This window comes from Sinocyclocheilus grahami, unplaced genomic scaffold (assembly GCF_001515645.1).
Source record: "Sinocyclocheilus grahami isolate Dianchi unplaced genomic scaffold, SAMN03320097.WGS_v1.1 scaffold1999.1, whole genome shotgun sequence".
Classification (NCBI taxonomy): Eukaryota; Metazoa; Chordata; class Actinopteri; order Cypriniformes; family Cyprinidae; genus Sinocyclocheilus; species Sinocyclocheilus grahami.
The window spans coordinates 96,349-102,682 of NW_015507178.1; the positions used below are offsets into that span (position 1 = coordinate 96,349).

General features: G+C 46.5%; 1 pseudogene; it reads right to left on the bottom strand.

Moving 5' to 3' along the window:
* Positions 1-1,679, bottom strand: part of LOC107573661 (NACHT, LRR and PYD domains-containing protein 12-like) — a 36,116-nt pseudogene extending 34,437 nt beyond the window's left edge.
* Between the last annotated feature and the right edge of the window lie 4,655 nt (positions 1,680-6,334).

Here is a 6,334-nt window from a genome sequence, read left to right on the forward strand (position 1 = left end):
CCCTCATCTGATGTGTTGTATTTCTTGAGGTCCAGCTCATCCAGCGGCTCCTCTGACATCTGAAGCATGTAGGAGATTGTTGAGCAGTGAGCAGGAGAGAGTTTCTTTCCTGAGTGTTTGTCTGATTTCACAAACTCCTGAATCTCTCTGGACAGAGTCTGATCTTTCACTTCCAGCAGACAGAGGAACAGATTGATGGAGCTGTCATCTGATAGTTTCATGTTATAGTCATCTGTCTTGATCTTGTCTTTAATGTACAGTGTTATTGTCTTGATGCTATTTGAGCTGTTCTCTGTATGTGTCAGTAGATCCTGTAAGAGTCTCTGATTGGACTCCAGTGGGACACCCAGCAGGAACCGCAGGAATAGATCCAGACGTCCATTCTCACTCTTTAAAGTTTTATCAACTGCTGATTTTAGCAGCTCATACAGAGAGTTTTCCTCAGATCTGTACCTCTCAAGTTTATCATCCAGAAACAACTTCACTGGCTCCATGTTCTTCATTAAATAGAGGTAAAACACATGGAAAGCAGCGAGAAACTCCTGAACGCTCAGATGAATGAAGCTGTAGACTTTCCGCTGATGAATCACAGATTCCTCCTTAAAGATCTCAGTGCAAATCCCAGAATACACAGAGGCATCAGTAACGTCTATGCCGCTCTCAATCAGGTCCTCCTCATAGAACATCACATTGCCCTTCATCAGCTGTTTGAATGCCACTTCAGCAAGTTTCACAATCACTTCTCTGTTGGACTGCAGGAGTTTCTCTGGATCTTTCTCTTCATACTTCTGCTTCCTCATGTTGATCTGAATCAGCAGGAAGTGGATGTACATTTCAGTCAGAGTTTGAGGGATTTCTGCACTCAGATCTTCTTCCAGGAGCTTCTGAAGCACAGTGGATGAGATCCAGCAGAAGACGGGGATGTGGCACATAATGTGGAGGCTTCTTGCTCTTCTGATGTGTGAGATGATTCTGCTGGCTTGATGCTGGTCACTGATCCTCTTCCTGAAATATTCCTCCTTCTGAGGATCATTGAATCCATCAATTTCTGTCAGACGGTTGATGTATTCAGAGGGGATCTGATGGGTTGCTGCTGGTCTGGAGGTGATCCAGATGAGAGCAGAGGGAAGCAGCTCTCCTAATGTAGAGCTGTGTGTAGATCCTGTTCAGGAGGCTTTCATTCTCCTGGAATTTCACTCCCTCAAACAATCTCTCATACTTGTTCTTCATGCAGGTTTTGTGCTGGTCTTTGACTTTCTGTAGTTTATCATCTGGTTGGTGGGAATCCTGCTGCAGGTCTCCAGTCTTATCATCTCTATCCACACAGCAGAAACAAGAACAACAACACAATCAATGAATGCGTTTGAGCTGAAAGATCTTCTAGTAAAGCCACGTGTGTCATTTTCTGAACCAGCTGAAACAGAATAAATGTCTCTGGTTACTTGACAATAACCCTGTTCCCTGAAAAAGCGAGAACGAGATGCTGTGTTTCAATAATGCTAATGAGAACATTCTTTGTTCGACCGGTTGTGAAGCACGTCTGTCAAACAGGCCAAGAATTGACTTAAATAAACTCAGTAGGTGACGTCATTTGATTACATGCACCTGCGGGGTTATAAATAGACGTGAAACGGACACACCTTCAGGTTATACCTTTGTCTGAAAGGACATCCAGGCATGCCTATAGTGCGGCATTGAGGCGCAGCATCTCGTTCCTGCTTTATCAGGGAACAGGTTTACAGTCAAGTAACCCGAGATATTCCCTATCAAAAGCTACTCTCGTTGCTGCGTTTCAATAATGCTAATGGGAACGAGAATACCAACGTCATCGCACTGGTAGTGTCTGTACCCCCCAAGGTTATGTAGTGTGTGTGCACAAACATTGAAGAGGTTTCAGACATGACTCTAGGATGTTAACTCAAGGACATGCAAGCCCAGAGTAGCATGGACATCCAAACTGTAGAATCTGACAAATGTGTGCAGAGAGGACCAGCCTGCCGCATCACACACTTGCTGCAAGGGGACTTGCTGCATTTGAGGGCATAACTTCTTCTAGCGGAAGGAGCCCTAGCACTTAGAATAGTTTGTACTACGTTGGCTTACAGTCAAGTAACCCGAGATGTTCCCTATCAAAAGCTACTCTCGTTGCTGCGTTTCAATAATGCTAATGGGAACGAGAATACCAACGTCATCGCACTGGTAGTGTCTGTACCCCCCAAGGTTGTGTAGTGTGTGTGCACAAACATTGAAGAGGTTTCAGACATGACTCTAGGATGTTAACTCAAGGACATGCAAGCCCAGAGTAGCATGGACATCCAAACTGTAGAATCTGACAAATGTGTGCAGAGAGGACCAGCCTGCCGCATCACACACTTGCTGCAAGGGGACTTGCTGCATTTGAGGGCATAACTTCTTCTAGCGGAAGGAGCCCTAGCACTTAGAATAGTTTGTACTACGTTGGCTGGAATCCCAGCATCTCTTAGTTGGTCCCCCTCAGGGGCCAGACATGAAGGTTCCAGAGCTCGAGCTGGGGATGATATACTGTCCTCTTCGCCTGAGATAGAAGATCTCGCCCATGGCGAGCCGTTGAGGAGGGATATTAGATCTGAGAACCAAACTCTGGTCGGCCAACGCGGCACTATCAGTAAGAGGCGAGACCCTTGTTGACAGACCTTGGCCAGGAATCCCGAGAGCAGAGCGATCGGGGGAAATGCGTAAAGATGCAGTCTGGGCCACATATGGGCCATTGCATCCAGACCCAGTGAGCTGGAGGAGTTAGAGAGAAGTAGAGGGGACATTGTGCTGTCTTCTGTGAAGCAAAGAGGTCCACATCTGCTTCATAAAATCTTTCCCAAATTTGACTGACTATTTTGGTGTGGAGTTTCCATTCCCTGTGTGTCACAGCTTCTCTGGAAAGCAAGTCTGCACCCACATTTATATGCCCTGAGGGGCCAGACATGAAGGTTCCAGAGCTCGAGCTGGGGATTATATACTGTCCTCTTCGCCTGAGATAGAAGATCTCGCCCATGGTGAGCCGTTGAGGAGGGATATTAGATCTGAGAACCAAACTCTGGTCGGCCAACGCGGCACTATCAGGAAGAGGCGAGACCCTTGTTGACAGACCTTGGCCAGGAATCCCGGGAGCAGAGCGATCGGGGGAAATGCGTAAAGATGCAGTCTGGGCCACATATGGGCCATTGCATCCAGACCCAGTGAGCTGGAGGAGTTAGAGAGAAGTAGAGGGGACATTGTGCTGTCTTCTGTGAAGCAAAGAGGTCCACATCTGCTTCATAAAATCTTTCCCAAATTTGACTGACTATTTTGGTGTGGAGTTTCCATTCCCTGTGTGTCACAGCTTCTCTGGAAAGCAAGTCTGCACCCACATTTATATGCCCTGGAATGTAAATCGCCCTGAGGGACAGGAACTTGTCCTGTGCCCAAAGCAGAACCTGCTGCGGTAGCCCATTCAGGCAGTGCAAACGCAGTCCGCCCTGGCGATTTATGTAAGAGACTGCCACAGTGTTGTCCACATGCACTAGGACATGGTAGCCCCTTAACTGCTGAAGGAAGTATTTCAGGGCCCATTTGAGGCAGTTGATGTGCCAGTCGAGAAGATTACCTCTTCAGATCCCTTGGGCTGGACGGCAATCTAAGACCGCACCCCAGTCCGTGAGGGAAGCGTCTGTCGTTAGCATCTTGCAACGACAACACGCGCCTAGAGTGGGACCCAAAGTCAGAAACCGGGGTCTGAACCACATAGAAAGGGTACGAAGCCCCCGACGCGTAACCCTTATTTGCCTCTGGGGATTGGCACTTGGATGAAATCCCCTGTCTCTGAGCCACAACTGAAACGGTCTAATGTGCAGGAGGCCCAAAGGTATCACCGTGGATGCAGACGCCATGAGACCTAGAACCCTTTGAAAGTAATGGACAGTCATTTTCTGGCCTAGCTTGATATTCTTTAGGGTGTTTAGAATGGATCTGATACGTGCAGGAGACAGCTGTGCCTGCAGTGCGATCGAATCTTATACAACCCCCGAATATGTTGTCAATTTTATATGAGAACGCTTTTCTTGGCGTTGAGTCTGAACCCTAGAGATTTGAGATGAGCTAGAACGACATCCCGATGTCGAAGCGCAAGCTGTTGAGGGCCAAAATCAACCAGTTGTCTATGTAATTTAAAATGCGGATGCCCTGGAGTCACAGAGGAGCCAGTGCTGCATCCATGCATTTTGTGTACGTGCAGGGTGACAAGGCTAGGCCGAATGGAAGAACCCTATACTGGTAATATCCAGCGGCTCCTGGGCATATACCCCGAAAGCGAACCTCGGGAACTTCCTATGTTGTGGCAAAATGTCTATGTGTAAGTATGCGTCCTTAAGATCGATTGTCACAAACCAATCCCCCGACTGGATCTGAGAAACAATCATTTTGATTGTCAGAATTTTGAACTTGTATGTTCTGAGATACCAAATAGGCCGGAAGGCGAGACAGGGGCATCAAGGAGGAATGCCTGGTCCTTCTCTTGACACCCGTGAGGTTCAGCCACAAGTGCCTCTCCGGGGAGACCATAGCAGCCATTGAACGGCCGATGGCGAGGGCCATCTGCTTAGTCAGAGAGACAGGTCTGTGGCCCGGCGAAGTTCGGAAAAAGCTCCTCATCGATACTCCCGCTCATGCTCAAGTCCTTCAGCAGGTCATCCTGGTACGCTTGCAAGACCACCATGGTGTGCAGGGCAGCACCAGCCTGACACGCTACTTGGAAAGCTTACCCCACCAGCGAAGATGTCAGTCTACAAGGCTTGGTGTGGAGCATAGGTTCAGGGGAGAGATAGCCCACGAGCGTCTCTTCCACCTGGGGCATCATCATGTAGCCCCGTGCCTTTGCATCCAACACATCGCAGTGCTCGCATCCCCCAAACACTCAAAGCAAAACTCATGCGGGTCATCCTCCAAGATGAGCCTAAAACAAGGAGGCACACATCTCTTCTCGGACTCCAACGTAGCTTTAATATTTGTTTTCTTTTTCTTTTTTTTAAAGGAAAAGATCAACTGCAATGCAGCACGGAGAAAATTCTCTCTCACACACACACACACACAAAACGGTCCTTGAAGACAAAGAAGCCTGAAGGTGTGTCCGTTTTACATCTATTTATAACCCTGCAGGTGCATGTAATCAAATGACGTCACCTACCGAGGTTACTTAAGCCAATTCTTGGCATCTGACACACGTGCTTCACAACAGGTCGAACAAAGAATGTCCTCATTAGCCTTATTGAAATGCAGCATCGGGAGTAGCTTTTGATAGGGAACAGCTTTGAAATAGTCTGGGTCTGTATTAATGCATAAACTATCCCAGATCAGCTAGAACCAGATTAACTCTTCAAATGACAATAAAAATTCTCTCCATGTTCAAACACTGAGACTGAAATGCTCTGAACTGAAGAAAACGGAAACCAGATTCACAAAAACCTTGTTAAAGGACACACAGCTGATGACAATGATGGGTGAATCTGGTTCATATTTAGGTGAGAGTGCTCTATGATGGAACATACGCATTTGTGATGAGGCTCAAAATATAGTTAAAGGGGTCATATGATGCGATTTCAATTTTTCCTTTCTCTTTGGAGTGTTACAAGCTCTTGGTGCATAAAGAAGATCTGTAAAGTTGCAAAGACTAAAGTCTCAAATCCACAGCACGATGATACGCAACGCGTAAAAAGACAGTATAAGTCATTATAATCCATAATTATGTCCCCACTGGATGCAACAAATGCCTCGTTTATAATGGGTTTTAATGTTTTTGTCTCGTCGCTCCGGGACAGGGCATCACAGTATGGTGAGGGGCGTAACATTTCCGTCTCACGCTTGAGGTATTCGGCCAATCACAACGCACTGGATAGCTGGCCAATCACAGCACACCTCGCTTTTCAGATCGATGAGCTTTGTAAAAATCGACGCGTTTCAAAAAGGCGGTGCATAAAGGAGAAACAATAATGTACAGTATGTGGAAAAGTTTTTTTAACCTTAAACCGCATAAACACATTTAATTACACCAAATACACAAAATAATGTTCATTTTAGCAGCATCATATGACCCCTTTAAACTCCTCACAGACACACAGCTGGGCTCTGGAGATGCTGCTCTTGTGTTCTGATAGTGAACAACATCCTTCTCTCTCTCCTCATGGAGATTCATTTTAGAGCCAGTGATCTTCTGTCTCCTTAAATATGTTCAGTTCTGCATTTGGACATACAATGACATACAACTCTCATCTTTAGACAAACTGAAAAATAAAACATTTGCCTTCAAGTTCTGGGGCCGTATTCACAA